This window comes from Girardinichthys multiradiatus, chromosome 5 (assembly GCF_021462225.1).
Source record: "Girardinichthys multiradiatus isolate DD_20200921_A chromosome 5, DD_fGirMul_XY1, whole genome shotgun sequence".
Classification (NCBI taxonomy): domain Eukaryota; kingdom Metazoa; phylum Chordata; class Actinopteri; order Cyprinodontiformes; family Goodeidae; genus Girardinichthys; species Girardinichthys multiradiatus.
The window spans coordinates 38045784-38064467 of NC_061798.1; the positions used below are offsets into that span (position 1 = coordinate 38045784).

The following is an 18684-nucleotide window of genomic DNA, read 5'->3' on the forward strand; positions in this document are numbered from 1 at the left end:
TTTCTCTAGTTGAATTGTACTAAAACCTTTACTTTGGATCTACATCCCTGCTTTACCTCTATCTGCATCTTGTTCTGTCATCCTGGGCATTCAATTAATCGCGTTTGTTTATGGGACAGTGCACGTACGCCTGTTTTGATACAGTAGACTTTTGCCAGTGACACAATTTTCCCAACTCTATTGACAGGAAGTGCTACCTTAGCAACAAGAGTAAAACAAAGGAAGTTGAGACTGCATGTTTCAAATTCCAGTTCTTTTCTTACCCGAGCAAAGGAGCAGGAGGGATGTAGAAGGATGGGAAACAATGAGCAGCACATACATTTTCCCCAAGAAGACGCAAGTGTTCAAAAAGAAGACCCGGAGTCGTACAGATGGCTAGACACAAACAAAAGGTCAATTATGAAGCCTGGGTAAGAAAAAAAGCAGCTATGCACATATTTCAAGAAAGAGTGGCAACAGTGAGGTCATCAGTGTTTCACTACAGATTTCACCACACAAACAACCATGTAGAGCTCAGAGGGTAATCCTGACATAAAATCATGTTGAACTAAGAAAGAATTATTGTTTCATTAAAAGACAGGAACTACTGTCATTTATATTTTTTGTGAAGAGACAAAGCTACTTCTTTTCTTTTTATAAGTGTCTCACACACAGCCAATATATATAAAAAAAAGCCTTCTGTCTGCTTCTGTTTTATTGTTAGCTGTAGAGTTCATGTAGAAGCTCCTTTGGACGTTATTTTCAAAAAAAAATTAATTTCATTCAAAGCTTATATTGAGTTTATATTTTAAATCACTGACTCTCACACTTTGTCTCTTCATAAATACATTGGTATTTTAAAAAAATCTTCATGTGTTTTCTGAATTATGACGCAGTGTCACATGAGACTTGAAAGGTAGAAGCATCATGTTTAGATGAATGAATGCTTTTGTACTTGTCTATTTCTGATGCTGGACTTGCATGAATGACATTTTAAAGGTCTTTTCAACATTTACTGCTTTCACTTCAGATTTCAGTACACTGTTATGAAGATAGCTCACTAAATGTCTGTTTTTGCCTATTCAGTGCAGTGCTTTCACCTCCTCCTTTAATCAAACCACTTTACTCCTCCTCCTTGCCTTAAACCACCTAACTCATCCATCTTGTCTTCTATCTTTTAGTCCAGTCCCTTCAATCATTCTGCTTTGTAAGTCCTGCTGTTTAGTTGTCTGACTTGCTGAGGTCATGTTGGCAATAGATTGCTGGATATATGCCAAATCACACAGATGCAGCTGCCCATCTCTCTCTCATTTCACATTTTTTCCCCTTACTTTCTAAGCCACGTCACTACTCTTCTCTGAATTACTGTTCCCCTTTTCTTGGTCTTTTATTTCATAATTTCTTTGTCTCATTGTGTCCCCTTCAATAAATCATTATCAACCCTCTCTACATCCTTAATTTAACTCACCTATTCTCCCACTAACAACCGCACCCCAGCCCCTCCATTACTCATCTCTCTTACTGCAGGCTTATGCAGTTTTTGACAGATTTTTTGACGGATAGACATTTCTCTTCAAGTAAAAGTACTTTGGAGTGGGCAGAGGTAATGTTTATTTTTGTGCTGTGAATAGTCAATATAAAGGCTTTAAAGAAGTATTAATATGGTGTACAAAAAAGTTTTCTAACAAGGGATGTTGTGACCCCAAACATCAGGTCAGGGTTACAAACAACGCATTTGTAAAAGATTGTAAAGATGCTCCCTCTCTCTGAGTTGTATTCTTTAGGAAAAACTCAGTCTGATTAGGTTAAAATGCATCACAATCCAGGTAAAGGTTAAAGGTTTCTCATCCAACAAAGTGTTCACTAATGCTGACAAATCACTTTGAAACTCACTTTTGTGTGTCAGCACCTATTGTTTGCAATTATCCTGATGTTTAATGCCTGTCCTTACAGCAAACATCTTAAAAAATTCCTTTTTTTTCTAAAACACGTCGATCAAAAACTTTGTATTTTGGTAAAATCCTGAAATGGAAATTCATATTTTGCTGTTTTTTGTAGTAATTATTCTACGGTTGAAAAGGAAGTTCAGTACTTCAGTACTTCAAATGACACAGCCTGGTGTCGGGGGCAAGAAATCCTGACCAGGACATGCCTAATTTTGACAAAAATATGAAAGAATTCACAGAATTCATCTTGTAATGGTAAACACAATAATAACACTTTTAATCTTTTCAAACACAGCTTTATGCCTCTACATATAACTCAAAGTTTACACAAATAATATCATTACACAACTCTTAACTAAACTTTTAGGCAAAGCATTACTTTGACACTCCTTATCCGAAGAGAAGAGCCACCCAGTTTTTTTGGCACAGATTGTGTTGTGACAGATTATTGGCACTGTGATGAGTCATTTCAACTAAAATAAGTCTTCTCAACCAATGACACTAGGCAACTCTCAGAATATGAATTTTGTTCACAAAGATGTGCCTCATAAAAGTCCTATAGGAACTACAATTTTGCTGACCAATAATTGTGATGTCAATTGCATTTAGGTCTAGGTTTTTGCAAATAACTTCTAAGTAAAATAAATGTTATTGCTTTATTTTAAATGAAAAAACAACTGCTGACTGGTAGTAGGTTTTTCAGATGTCCCAAAAAAGCATCTGTAGCTTCACCTGTGTCATGCTTAACTTCAACATTCTCATAACTGCAGTTTTAAGATGTCCTGCTACCTTTAAAGCAAATTTAGCATTAAGTTAAATGTAAAAACACTGTGTATATATACATATTTACAAAAATATTTTTTATTTTTCCTTAATATTTCTGGAAAAAAATGCCTTCATTGAGAGCAAGTGGAACCAAAGGCAAATTGCTTGTTTGTGTGCACATACTTGGCAAATGAAAGCTGATTCTGATTCTGAATTTGCATTTATTCAAGAACAAGCATTGGTTTTCTTTCAATGAGGCCGATGAAACTTGCGTGATTCTGGTTTAGTGGCAAGAGTAGTTGTCTTGTATTTGGACAGTTGTGGGTTCAATTCCAGCTTCCTCCCATTACTTGTCAAAGTACCTTAATGAATGTGGTTCTAGTGTAAAGCTCTTTGAGTCATCAGTACCGCTAGCAAAGATCTGCATAAATTAATTCCATTTATATGTTTAATTTTCCACAGTAATTCAGTACAGTGGGGTCTCAAGCCACTTTACAGAGGAAAAAGTCCAGTTATCAAATAATGCAGTCAGGTTAAATTTATTATTAAAATTATTAAAAAAGTTTTGTTTTTAAGGAAACCCAGCAGATTGCATCAAGTCAGTGACTTGCAGCAATCACGCCTTGTGGATCATCATGTAGAGACAGTGGGCCGTCGCTTACATTGAGAAGACAGATCATACATACACGAAAAAAGACGAGTACTGATCCAAACGTACTTTCTATGTGACATATAAAAATAAAGAGTTAGTGGCAATATTACCTGACCCTAGCAGATAAGCTATGAACCAGTTTTCAAATCTATAGGATGAAAGAGAGCACAGTAAAAGCTCAGCCAATAGCTATGTCTAGGAGACAGACAGGGTTAAACAATTGAAGACAGGGACAAATCATCTATAGATGTATCATCTATAAAAGGAGAACATTAAGTTATTGGAAGAAGCTAATGACACCCTCTAGGAAGGTGTCGAACCTAAACAGAACATCAGGCCAAATGTAACTACATAACTACAATAACTGCAAATATAGCTCAGGATTACCTAAGCCACTCTAACTATAAGTTTTATCAAAAGTAAGTCTAGTAAATCAGTAAGCCTAGTCTTGAAGGTAGACAGGATCTCTGCCTCACGGATTAAATCTGGGAGCTGGTTCCACTGGAGAGGAGCCTGCTTTGCTATCTGAATAACTTTCACATTCTTTAAATACATGGCACAAGATTATGCAATATTTTTCTTACTCAATCCTAAAGGTATTGTTGATAATGGCTTAACTTTGGGGCGAAGAAAAACCATGGGGTTTAGGTCATGCTTCTATGCGAACCAGTCCCCTTTTTTTATTACAAAGGCAGAAAATCTGTAAAAAAAAAAAAAAGATTTACAACTGGCTACATTTGACAAAAAAAATTCGCTTTCTTGTATTTAATCCTATTAACCTGATTAAATATATCCATCTTAACATTTCTCACTCTGGCTTCTGTTTGCAGGGTCCTCAGAAGAAATCCTTCGCTCACTGCACCTGCAGATTTCTCTCCCCATGCTCCTTTCACGACCTCCCTCCTACATTCTCTCTGTTCTGACAGTGTGATCCATGGGGGCATTATCTTTCCATTATCTGTCCCTCCCATAATCATTTCCCTCACCTCATCCAGCATCTCTGGAGAATATTAATCAGCTCACAGACAAGACTAATCACTGCTCTATGGCTATAATGGGAGACACAGTCAATCTTGCGGGTACCACAAGCGTTCAAGCACACACCGAGAAGAACATTTTCTAATTAGTCAGTAACTCCCTCCCTGCCTCAGAACAGTTTGGTCACCATAAATCATAACACTGAAAGTTTGGCACGTACAGATGTACCTGCTTTGACAACATATTTACACAAATCTATTTAGCTTGTCATAATAAGCTACTAACATTTGGCTAAAAGGCCCTCCCGTAAAAGCACACTTCACAATAATGTGGTAATGTTGTGCAAGTTGAAAAGAAGTTATTCTAGAACAACCGAATCAAAGATCACATTTTATGGGAGCATTTTTGTTAATTGTGTACAGCTTTAAAAATCAGCAAATCAGCAACTTCCACTTTAGGAAAGGTTATACTGTAAATGACAATGTCTGGGTATACCTGAATTTGCTAAATGTATCCTAGTTTTGTTTTAATGCCTAAATATTAAGCATATTGACTCCATAATTTTGAATTAATTGAAAGATGATTTTTTTAGAGTTGCTGGGGAATAGGTTGTGACTGATTTTACAGAAGACATGGCATAGTGGAGTATCACGGTTACATCAAAGACTAAGTTTCTTGGTTCAAATTCTTCTCGTGCAATTTGCATGTTCTCATTTTTATTCAATTTGAAAACGTTGCTTCATGTATGTTAACTCATCGGTTTTTAAGCTGTCTTTTACAACAAGTACCTCCCCAGTAAGTTTTCCAAACACCACTATAATTACAGGCATTTTGAATCAGCAGTGCAACAGGACCTATACAGTTTATCTTGTTATGTCATTAAAAACATACAAAACAAACAAACATAAAAACATTCTCATTAATTGACACTGCATGTTTGGTTGAAGGATGTGGTTTAATTATGTGTTGTGTTTGATTATTAGTCAAACTCAATCTAAACATCTAATATGGTTGCCATGTGTTTAAAGTGTAGGGAAAGTGTAAGTCATAAACACGTCTGTTAGGTTGTATCACATTGAACTTCTAATCCATGCTGCAAATCCACTTTTAATGAAAGTGTTGCATAAATTGCAAAGAAGTACATTTCAAATGTTAGCTTAGCCACTTAACTCAATCATTAACAAATACTATAGATTTGTTTATATTGCAACTGGAAAGCAGTTTATTTAAGTGTGATGCTATTTTCATATCAGAATTTTGGCTTTACAGGAATATGGAACAAAACAAAAGTATCCACTAGTACTTGTTTCTGGTGTACCATCATTCACATCAGTTTCAATCAGGGAAAAATGTCTATTGAAATATCCTGCATGGTACTTCTCTTTGAGTGATCAGTATAGCTAGCAAATATAATGCAATTATGAGAATGCTTAAACAACTTTGTCTTTCATGTTTGTACCATTACATGATTCTTGCAGCACAATTCGAAAACCCCTGTGATAACTTTATTGTTAATATAATACACTGACAATCTGTTCAAATTGGTTTATCCAGCCCTTGTGCAATCCCAAAGAGGAATACAAGAACAGAATGGATGGATGTAAAAAAAACTGCATTGTTAAACAGTTAGGAGACTACTGCTTTGCTTAGTCTGTTATTTGTTCTCACGTGGAAAGGAAGAAATTCAGAATGTAGAGCTTATTTACAGGTGTATCTTAGTAAATTAAAGCATCATTACAAATTATTTAACATCAGTAAATCAGTTCAAAAGTGAAACTCATGCATTATGTATTATGCAGGAAATAATATATTTAAAGCATTCATTTCTTTGACTTTAGTTTAGAGGTCTCCAACTCCAGTCCCTCGAGAGCTACTGTCCTGCAGCTTAAAGTTGCACTACAAAACATTGCATTGCGCACTTAGTTCTGCACATAAACGTTTTGTAGGTGTTTAGGTATAAAGGAACGCTGTATTTATTTGGTACAGGTGCGTACCAAACTAACAGGGCTATACTGGATTTTGTTCAGTACAAATACTTGTACGGGTAAACCCGTATTTTGGTAACTCAAAATTTTGTTTCTTAGAAAGTTAGAATATTGCAAAGATCAACAAAAAGGAAAAAAACTTTTTTTTTTTAAACCGAAAAGTATTTCCATATAATTTACAATGTATATTCTAGTCAGTTTGGGCTCCTTTTGCATGAATTACTACATTAATGCAGTGGGACATGTAGGAGATCATGCCCCACTGCTTTGCTGAGGTGTTAAGGAAGCCCAGGTTGTTTTAATAGCAGCCTTCCGCACAGCTATATTGTTAGGTGTATTGTTTCTTATCCTCCTCATACCAATACTCTATAGATTTTCTGTGGGATTTAGCTCAGGCGAGTTTACTGGCCAATCAAGCACAGTGATATGATGGCCATTAAAGCAGGTATTGGTCCGGTTCAGTTGGAAGTATGGGCAGGTACTGCTGAAACTGAAATCAACATCTCCATTAAGCTTGTCAGCAGAGGGGAACATGAAGTGCTAAAAAATTCTGCTGCTGTTTGGGCACCTTTTTCTATTACTTTTTTTATCCTTCCACCTAGTTTTTCATTAACATGCTTTACTATGTGAACAAGCAGTTTCTTTAGTAATGTCATTTTGTGGAATAGCCTACTTGTGGAGAGTGTGAGTGACTGTCATTTTTCCCCATGGTTTTGTAGGCCATAAAATATACATAGAATAACATTTCTGGATCATTTTTATTTGTCTTATGCAATATTCTAATGTTTTGACAAAATGATTTTGGGGTTTTCATTAGTTGTAAATTATAACCATCAAAATTAACTGAAATAAATGCTTAAATCCATCTTTGTGTGTAACAAGTCTATATACAGGTCCTTCTCAAAATATTAGCATATTGTGATAAAGTTCATTATTTTCCATAATGTCATGATGAAAATTTAACATTCATATATTTTAGATTCATTGCACACTAACTGAAATATTTCAGGTCTTTTATTGTCTTAATACAGATGATTTTGGCATACAGCTCATGAAAACCCAAAATTCCTATCTCACAAAATTAGCATATTTCATCCGACCAATAAAAGAAAAGTGTTTTTAATACAAAAAACGTCAACCTTCAAATAATCATGTACAGTTATGCACTCAATACTTGGTCGGGAATCCTTTTGCAGAAATGACTGCTTCAATGCGGCGTGGCATGGAGGCAATCAACCTGTGGCACTGCTGAGGTCTTATGGAGGCCCAGGATGCTTCGATAGCAGCCTTTAGCTCATCCAGAGTGTTGGGTCTTGAGTCTCTCAACGTTCTCTTCACAATATCCCACAGATTCTCTACGGGGTTCAGGTCAGGAGAGTTGGCAGGCCAATTGAGCACAGTGATACCATGGTCAGTAAACCATTTACCAGTGGTTTTGGCACTGTGAGCAGGTGCCGGGTCGTGCTGAAAAATGAAATCTTCATCTCCATAAAGCTTTTCAGCAGATGGAAGCATGAAGTGCTCCAAAATCTCCTGATAGCTAGCTGCATTGACCCTGCCCTTGATAAAACACAGTGGACCAACACCAGCAGCTGACACGGCACCCCAGACCATCACTGACTGTGGGTACTTGACACTGGACTTCTGGCATTTTGGCATTTCCTTCTCCCCAGTCTTCCTCCAGACTCTGGCACCTTGATTTCCGAATGACATGCAGAATTTGCTTTCATCCGAAAAAAGTACTTTGGACCACTGAGCAACAGTCCAGTGCTGCTTCTCTGTAGCCCAGGTCAGGCGCTTCTGCCGCTGTTTCTGGTTCAAAAGTGGCTTGACCTGGGGAATGCGGCACCTGTAGCCCATTTCCTGCACACGCCTGTGCACGGTGGCTCTGGATGTTTCTACTCCAGACTCAGTCCACTGCTTCTGCAGGTCCCCCAAGGTCTGGAATCGGCCCTTCTCCACAATCTTCCTCAGGGTCCGGTCACCTCTTCTCGTTGTGCAGCGTTTTCTGCCACACATTTTCCTTCCCACAGACTTCCCACTGAGGTGCCTTGATACAGCACTCTGGGAACAGCCTATCCGTTCAGAAATTTATTTCTGTTTCTTACCTTCTTGCTTGAGGGTGTCAATAGTGGCCTTCTGGACAGCAGTCAAGTCGGCAGTCTTACCCATGATTGGGGTTTTGAGTGATGAACCAGGCTGGGAGTTTTAAAGGCCTCAGGAATCTTTTGCGGGTGTTTAGAGTTAACTCGTTGATTCAGATGATTAGGTTCATAGCTCGTTTAGAGACCCTTTTAATGATATGCTAATTTTGTGAGATAGGAATTTTGGGTTTTCATGAGCTGTATGCCAAAATCATCCGTATTAAGACAATAAAAGACCTGAAATATTTCAGTTAGTGTGCAATGAATCTAAAATATACGAATGTTAAATTTTCATCATTACATTATGGAAAATAATGAACTTTATCACAATATGCTAATATTTTGAGAAGGACCTGTAGTATATGTTTTTCTAGTTCATTTCGAAAAAATAAATACATTTTTTCATTTGGGTATTGGTACCTCAAAAATGTCGATACAGATGTGGCAGAGGAATTGCTGTGTTCGAATAATAAACAGCTTTATGCAATCTAAAATCAAGGTTGTTACTAACATAAAATCCATGCAAGAGCATTTTAATCTGTCCAAGTTCATCCCATAAATCATCATGCGAATTAATAAACTCTTTCCCAACCTAAAAAATGCTGCAAAAAAAAGGGCAAAAGATGAAAGAATATCCTGTTTTTCCCCTCAACAGACCAAAACCAGAATGTTCTTGAATATAAACTGTTGCCTTGAGGATGATGACAAGTGGAGGAGCGCAGCAAAAAGGAGGAGAGAAATGAGGGGATGAAAGAAGAAGTCTGGAAGATCAGAGGCTGAGGAATGTTTGCCACGGGGATGCAAAACTACTAACTATATGAAACTTTAAGTGTCCACGTGTATGTGCTTGCAGGCTTAAAGCACGCATAAAAAGAGAGATGCACTTTCATACATGCAATTTTGTTTGCCAAATGCACTGAAAAGGATTTTGTCTCCTCTCACGTTCCTGACTGAGTCCAGAGGCAATCTTAATATTTCACCTTAATATTTCTGATCTCCATCAGAAATTTTAAGGTGAAAGATGGGTTAGCAACGGGTGTGGCGGGATACTGGATGTGGTACAAAGATAAGGATAAGGGTTATATGAGGAACTGCCAATGTGTGTGTGTGTGTGTGTGTGTGTGTGTGTGTGTGTGTGTGTGTGTGTGTGTGTGTGTGTGTGTGTGTGCACATGAACTATAAATCCTAAGGGGGACTGAAACAGACACAGCTGTTTCACACCGGTCCAGATGTCAAAAGCAAAAGATCCAGAGCAATATACCGATGGATGGAGACATGACCAGACCTATACTGTACACATCAAAGACTGCAATGTAACAGACATGCATTGTGGAAAAAAGACACAAACACACATTACAGATGGTGTTAAGACTCGGTGAGCATTAGAAGACGCTTTGAACCAAATGAACTAGCTTTTCCTTCTTCCTCTCGTAGTAATGCTGCAGATTTCAGCTGGGGGTGTAAATGTGCAGGAGTAAATATTTAACCTTAAGAAAATGCTTCATAGCTTTTTTCCACCTTTTAATGATTGAGCTACTTTATTTGCAACTCCCACATCAACAGAAAAAAGCTCCATTCAATTCTGTGACAACCTCTGTGTTGAGCTTAGTTTCCTTGACCCATTAATGTTGTCTCTGTACAATTTTATATATATGACACTGTTTTTTCAGACATCTTTGCTGCACAAAGTCTTTAGTTTTATATTAACACTTTTTTCTGACTATTTTTCTCTGATTATTCATTAATGTAATAAAAGCATACCTAATGTAAAGCGCTTTGACGGCTAGGTATGACTGGAAAGGCACTATGTAAGTTCAGTCCATTTACCGTTTACCTGAAGTAGTGGTTTAAGCATGGGTTTGCTGATAATACTGCTTCAAGGTTGTACAGAAAGAATACCTCTTGATTTGGAGAATGTATGTAGTTAGAATAGAAGTATGTTTTATTGGAACTGAACAGTTGTTGTGTTTTGGTTGTTGGGGTCATCCATTTTGGGGGGATAGACCGGCTGGGCTGCACAGTTCGACATGCGCAGCTTAACAGAAGTTGCAGGTCTGACGTCGCCCGGGATTATAAAACCCGCGGAAAATAAACTTTCGTTGCCCTCCAGATACGGGAAGGTGACATATTCCACTGTTCAAACAATTTTATGTAAACATACATACACTTGCAATGTCCAGTGATCATCATACTGTTCAAAAAATATTATTGGGCCCAGCCATAGGTGAAACAAAAAGGGCTTAACTGCACACAAAAAACAAAAGAGACTGACAGAAACCCTGAACCCAGAATGCACATTAATAACCCATTTTAATGCATAGCTCCTAGGAAGGAGGAATCACAGCTGGAATCGGCACCACCGGGCCCTCTGACCACCATCAGCAGGCAAGGTGGGTGAAGTGTCTTGCCCAATGCTGCGTTCCATTAACCTCAGAAGTCGGAACTGGTATGTAATTCGTATTGCTAGCTACTGTAACAGCAGGCTTACAACAATAACAATGACAATAACACTGTTCTATTACTTCTATTTCTATTTTTCTAGTTCTATTTATTGTACTATTTCTTTCATATAAACAGCATTGAAACATTTCGCTTATGAACACTGGAAAGTAGTACATGTATGACTAACTAAATGCTACACAAATAACAAAAAAACTACTAAAAGCAGTCAAAGTATCAATGTTTTATTACTGTTGATGCTAGTAACAGAAATCTTAAATGCAGTGTTGGGACATGGGAGTATTACTGTGTTTTTCACTAGAGGTCATCCCGGAGCCACTGCAGGTTCTGGCCACAGGTGTTCCAGATCTACGGCTGATGCTGTGTGCAAGCTGAGGAGTATTTAGGAGGAGATGAACTGCTAACCTCTGCCTTTACTGTGGTTCCCCAGAGCATTACCTAGCCTCATGTCCAATTCGGCCAAAATCGGGTCCGTCAGTAAGGACGGGGAGTCTGACGGACTATACCACGTTACCTACATGTCCCCCGCCTAGTACTTCCTGCCAAGATTCTGCTGTCCCAATCTTCACATGAACTCACCGCCCTCGCCCTCGTCGCCTCAGGTTGTGAACCTGATCCCATCAAAAGTGCTCTGGTGGAGAGACTTGGGATCAGAACTGAACAACTCTCCACGCCTATGAGGGCTAAGGCCTTAGATGGGAAGGAACTGCCCCACATAACACATTGCACTGAACCATTACAACTTGTCCTCTCAGGTAGCCATTGAGAGATAATATCCTTTTACGTCTTCCCTGTCTCTCATTCCTCTATTGTTTTGGGTTTTAGTTGGCTGAGTTTACATAATCCCCACCTCGATTGGACAAAGTCTGGTATTCTCTCCTGGTCTTCATTCTGCCTTTCTACTTGTTTACAGTCCGCTGTTCCCCCTACCTCCGCACCCACATCCCCTGAGGAGACTGATCCCACTGGCCTTTCAGAGGTTCCACCTGAGTATCATGATCTATGCCAAGTGTTTAGTAAACAGCAGGCCCTTTCTCTGCCACCACACTGTCCTTACGACTGTGCTATCTACCTGCTTCCAGGGGCTCCTCTCCCCTCCAGCAGGTTGTATCCCATCTCTCGGCCTGAACGCCAAGCCCTGGAGGATTACATTACCAACTCTCTAGCCGCTGGGCTCATCGGACATTCTTCGTCACCACTAGGGGCTGGTTTCCTTTTTGTCAGCAAGAAAGACGGGTCTTCGCGAGCTTGCATTGACTTCCGGGGGTTAAATTCTATCACTGTAAAGAACAAATATCCTCTTCCACTCATGCCTGCGTCTACTGAGCCTGCTCAGGGGGCAACTGTTTTCTCCTAACTAGACTTGCGCATGCATACCATTTAGTGCGCATCAGACAGGGAGATGAGTGGAAAACAGCATTTAAAACACCCTTGGGTCACTTCGAATACTTGGTGATGCCATTCGGGTTATGCAATGCACCAGCGGTGTTTCAGGCCCTGGTCAATGATGTCCTCTGGGACTTTTTGAACATTTTTGTCTTTGTATACTTGGACGACATCCTCATCTTTTCTAAAGATTTCTCTGAGCATCGTGTGTCCATGTTCGTCTAGTACTACAACGACTCCTCGAAAACAGACTGTTAAAGTCGAGAAATACGAGTTCCACAAACCATCTGTGTCCTTCCTGGGGTTCGTTGAATGGTCAGCTCTCCTCTGACCCGGCCAAAATCAAGGCTGTATTACATTGGCCAGTGCTAGATTCCAGGAGGCAACTTCAACGTTTTTTCAGCTTTGCTAACTTTTATCGCCATTTCATAAAAGACTTTAGTCGAACAGCCACTCCGCTCACTAGTCTCACCTCTACCAGGGTTGCCTTTTCCTGGACTCCTGAAGCTAACTCTGCCTTTGTAGCTCTGAAAGAGAGATTCGCAGCGGCACCCATCCTTCTCCAGCCCGATCCATCTAAACCACATATGTCAAAGTCAAGGCCCAAATTAATTATCTATGGCCCCCTGGATGATATTTAATTACTATTAGAACTGCCCGCTGGCGTTTTGCACGCACCAACACTACATTCCCTACAATGCAACGATACTCCACGAAGTCACTGTAGCGCGCACAAGTGGCTTCATTGTTCATCAGCAATCACAGCAGAGATCACCTTCATGTACCCTCCTCAAAAATGGCTAAACGTAAGGTGGACGCTGAGAACAGGGGGTTTCAAGCCAGGTGGGAGGCAGAGTACATGTTCACGGAGGTAAAAGGCAAACCTGTGTGTCTTCTGTGTGGAGAAGGTTTGGCTGTAATGAAAGAATATAATCTAAGAAGGCACTATCAAACTTCTCAGAAACATAGACAAAGACAAGAATATGGACACGGAACAAAGGCTACAGAAGGTGGAAGAATTAAAACGAGGCCTTAAGTCCAGGCAGGCTATGTTCACATTTGCCAAATCACAAAGCGAGGCTGCTGTCAAGGCTAGCTTTTTTGTGGCAAAAGAGGTCGCAAAATCAGCCCGGCCCTTTACAGAAGGAGAGTTTATCAAAAACTGTATGCTTAAAGTTTGTGACGCAATGTGCCCAAACAAAAGACAACTATTCTCAAACGTGAGCTTGAGCAGAAACATCGTTGCTGAATGTGTAGACCAGCTTTCCACCAATATAAAAGAACAACTTGTGAAAGGGAAAAGATTTCATTGCATATTCTCTTGCTGTGGATGAGAGCACGGACACATCTGACATTGCCCAGCTGTCAATTTTCGTCCGTGGAGTAGACTCCAGCCTGAGCATAACAGAAGAGTTCTTGGCATTATGTCCTATGCATGGCACAACTACAGGACAGGATTTGTGTGAAGAGGTATCCAGATATGTAAATGAGATGGGGCTGCCTTGGGACAAACTTGTGGGATTAACCACAGATGGAGCACCCGCAATGTGTGGGCACAGGAGTGGATTGGTGGCAAGGATGCTTGAGAAGATGCGGGAGCAAAACGTCACAGATGAGCTGACAGCTTATCACTCCATCATACACCAAGAGTCGTTGTGTGGCAAAGCCTTGAAAATGGAACATGTAATGAGCACCATAACGCGAGCAGTTAACATAATCAGAGCCAAAGGTTTAAATCACCGCCAATTCAAGGCATTTCTGGGCGAGTTAGATACAGAGTATGGTGACTTATTGTATCACACAGAGGTGTGATCGCTAACCCGGGGAAAGGTGCTACAAAGATGCTTCAAGCTGCGTGAGGAGATCTGTCTGTTCATGGAAAGCAAGGGGAAAGACACAACAGAGCTTCGAGATGAAACTTTCCTGTGTGAAATGGTGTTTCTCTGCGACATCACGTGCCATCTGAATGTGATGAATCTGCAGCTGCAGGGACGGTGACGTGTCATCTCTGATATGTACAGTACAGTGAAGGCCTTTAAAACCAAGCTGAGTCTGTGGGAGACGCAGATGAGGAAAGATAAACTTGAACCACTTTTCCAGCTGCCAGACCATGAAAGAGAAGCTCTCTACCGTTGTGTTCCCGAGTGCACAGTTTGCTGATAAACTCAACATACTTGCCGTCGACTTCCAACGCCGATTTGCTGACTTTGAAGCCCAAAAAAGCAAGTTTGCACTGCTCAGCAATCCCTTTGCAGTCAATGTAGAAAGCGCACCACCAAATCTACAAATGGAGTTGATTGAGCTCCAGTGCAATGACACACTGAAGGAAAAATATGAGAGTGGGTGCTGCTGAGTTTACACGTTTCATCCCCGACACAATGCCCCAGTTGCGCTTCCAGGCTGCTCAGACGTGCTCTATGTTTGGCAGCACATACCTGTGTGAAAAACTTTTCTCTTTAATAAAGTTAATCAAAACATCACACAGGAGCCGTCTGACTGATAATCACCTTCACTCAATCCTGAGGATTTCCTCAGCTCAGAGACTAAACCCGAACATTGATGAACTTGTACAAAAGATGAGACACCACCAAGTATCAGGCTCAGCCTCAGACAAGTGAGCATCACAGAGCAGTAACGTATTTTTCAGTTTTTAATTCAGTTACATTTTCACATTTGTTTGTACAAGATGTGATTTTTCTATGAAGGAAATATTGTTTTGTCTGTGTGCCATAGATTTTTATATTTTATTTTATTGTATTTTATTTTATTTTATTTTATTTATTCATATTTATTTTTCAGTTGAATGTACTCAGGGAAAATTGCAGATCCATGAGAAAGAATACAACTGATTTATTTTTTTTATTTTCTTATTTTACTTTTTGAAAGCAATGATCAGTAGGATCATAGAGCAGCACAATAATGCATTTTCAGTTTATAATGCATGCACTTTTATTTACAGGTCCTTCTCAAAATATTAGCATATTGTGATAAAGTTCATTATTTTCCATAATGTAATGATGAAAATTTAACATTCGTATATTTTAGATTCATTGCACACTAACTGAAATATTTCAGGTCTTTTATTGTCTTAATACAGATGATTTTGGCATACAGCTCATGAAAACCCAAAATTCCTATCTCACAAAATTAGCATATCATTAAAAGGGTCTCTAAACGAGCTATGAACCTAATCATCTGAATCAACGAGTTAACTCTAAACACCCGCAAAAGATTCCTGAGGCCTTTAAAACTCCCAGCCTGGTTCATCACTCAAAACCCCAATCATGGGTAAGACTGCCGACCTGACTGCTGTCCAGAAGGCCACTATTGACACCCTCAAGCAAGAGGGTAAGACACAGAAAGAAATTTCTGAACGAATAGGCTGTTCCCAGAGTGCTGTATCAAGGCACCTCAGTGGGAAGTCTGTGGGAAGGAAAATGTGTGGCAGAAAACGCTGCACAACAAGAAGAGGTGACCGGACCCTGAGGAAGATTGTGGAGAAGGGCCGATTCCAGACCTTGGGGGACCTGCGGAAGCAGTGGACTGAGTCTGGAGTAGAAACATCCAGAGCCACCGTGCACAGGCGTGTGCAGGAAATGGGCTACAGGTGCCGCATTCCCCAGGTCAAGCCACTTTTGAACCAGAAACAGCAGCAGAAGCGCCTGACCTGGGCTACAGAGAAGCAGCACTGGACTGTTGCTCAGTGGTCCAAAGTACTTTTTTCGGATGAAAGCAAATTCTGCACGTCATTCGGAAATCAAGGTGCCAGAGTCTGGAGGAAGACTGGGGAGAAGGAAATGCCAAAATGCCAGAAGTCCAGTGTCAAGTACCCACAGTCAGTGATGGTCTGGGGTGCCGTGTCAGCTGCTGGTGTTGGTCCACTGTGTTTTATCAAGGGCAGGGTCAATGCAGCTAGCTATCAGGAGATTTTGGAGCACTTCATGCTTCCATCTGCTGAAAAGCTTTATGGAGATGAAGATTTCATTTTTCAGCACGACCTGGCACCTGCTCACAGTGCCAAAACCACTGGTAAATGGTTTACTGACCATGGTATCACTGTGCTCAATTGGCCTGCCAACTCTCCTGACCTGAACCCCATAGAGAATCTGTGGGATATTGTGAAGAGAACGTTGAGAGACTCAAGACCCAACACTCTGGATGAGCTAAAGGCCGCTATCGAAGCATCCTGGGCCTCCATAAGACCTCAGCAGTGCCACAGGCTGATTGCCTCCATGACATGCCGCATTGAAGCAGTCATTTCTGCAAAAGGATTCCCAACCAAGTATTGAGTGCATAACTGTACATGATTATTTGAAGGTTGACGTTTTTTGTATTAAAAACACTTTTCTTTTATTGGTCGGATGAAATATGCTAATTTTGTGAGATAGGAATTTTGGGTTTTCATGAGCTGTATGCCAAAATCATCCATATTAAGACAATAAAAGACCTGAAATATTTCAGTTAGTGTGCAATGAATCTAAAATATATGAATGTTAAATTTTCATCATGACATTATGGAAAATAATGAACTTTATCACAATATGCTAATATTTTGAGAAGGACCTGTAAGTATTTATCTTGATATTAAGAAACATACTTTGTTTTTCAAACCAATTAAATTTTTTGCTGTTTGCCTGTTGAAAATGTTTTCCCTTGAGGTTACTGACAGAGCCATAAAAAAATATTGCTTTATTCTTTTAATGTACAGAACGTGGAATTTGTCTTTGAAAGAAGTTCGTTTTTTTCTGCCTGTTGAAAAATGGTTTCACTTGAAATTACTGACAGATCCATAAGAAAATATTGCTTTATTCATTTAATTATTAAATAATATACTCTGTGTTAGGTCTTGGTTCAATAGGCTATGTGCAATCATTTCAATATGTTTTAATAAACACTGAACCAGTCTGGCCCTTGGCTTATAGCAAATTTGTTTTTTGGGCCCTCGGTGCATTTGACTTTGACATCCCTGATCTAAACAGTTCATCCTGGAAGTGGACGCCTCTGATTCTGGATTAGGTGCTGTGTTGTCTCAACGTTCGTGTGAAGATAATCAACTCCATCCATGTGCTTTCTATTCCCGCAGACTAAAACCAACTGAGAGAAATTATGATGTGGGGGATCGTGAATTCCTGGCCATCAAACTCGCCTTGGAGGAGTGGCGCCACTGGTTGGAGGGCACGGAACACACAGTACTGGTCTGGACGGATCACAAGAACCTCTCCTATCTCCAGTCACCTAAGCGGCTAAATCCACGTCAGTTCCGTTGGTCATTATTCTTCTCACGATTTAACCTCACCATTTCTTACCGTCCTGGAACTAAGAATGTCAAACCTGATGCCCTGTCCCATCAGTTCTCTACAGATGTAACCAGTGAAGAGCCCGTTCCCATTTTACCACCCAACTGTAAGATCGGCTCTGTTACCTGGGAGATCGATGATCTCGTTACACAGGCTTCACTTACAGACCCTGGTCCAAGCAGTTGCCCCCCTAACAAGACCTATGTTCCCTTGTCTGCAATATCTGCGCCCCGAGATAACCTTCTCACCGACCCCCTGCTGGATTACTTCAACCTCTACCCATACCCAAATGACCCTGGTCACATATTGCCTTGGATTTTGTTATGGGACTGCCACCCTCACGTGGCACGACAACCATTCTGACGGTAGTGGATCGGTTCTCCCAATCATGTCATCTGATCGCTTTAAAGAAACTTCCTTCTGCATTTCAGACGGCTCAGTTACTGATCCGACATGGGTTTTGTCTCCATGGCATTCCTCTAGAGATCTTGTCAGCCTGCCACCAGTCCTTTGTCGGCTGAGTGTTTTGCCCATGTGGTAATCTCTAGCCTGTGTAATCTTGCCAGTATTACTGTTGCTCTATGCTCACCATGTGTTTGTTTTTGCTTCCTACTAGTACCTGTGAGGTGTGGGCGGATTCTGTAAATTTTGAACCTGGACATTCTGCATTGCAACCTGGCCATAAGTGATTTTGGATTTCACTTCCATCGACTGTGGCTGTGCTCCTGGATTTCCCAACAATCTGCCTCTGTGTGAACTATGACCAACTGTGGACCGCTTCAATGGTAAAACACCCTCCGGAGTATTTACAACCCACGATGAAAGTAAGCAAGTTCATTTGAATCTTTTTATGACATTTATTAAAAGAACTCTGAACTAATTAGAATCTTTCTCTCGAGAGAGAGTCTGTGAAGCCTGAGCACCCACCTGGGCCTCTTCGACTGAATCTTCCGTGCTCATTTATCAAACCTGTAAAATAAACCTTTTAACCTTTTCTGGTTTCCTGAGTGTGTTTGCATGTGGGTCAAGCAAATTACTAAAGTTATGACAGAGGTCGGGGATTGTAATTTTGCCCTGACATTCCGACTCAAA

General features: G+C 40.2%; 1 protein-coding gene across 1 annotated transcript in view; it reads left to right on the forward strand.

The window, feature by feature from the left end:
• Window positions 1–283: 283 nt before the first annotated feature.
• The window catches only part of LOC124868046 (UDP-glucuronosyltransferase 2C1-like), a 53244-nt gene continuing 34843 nt past the window's right edge, over window positions 284–18684 (forward strand). Inside the window, exon 1 of the mRNA XM_047364831.1 lies at window positions 284–410. The gene's annotated coding sequence lies outside the window, so the exon portion shown is untranslated. The remainder of the gene's footprint in view (window positions 411–18684) is intronic.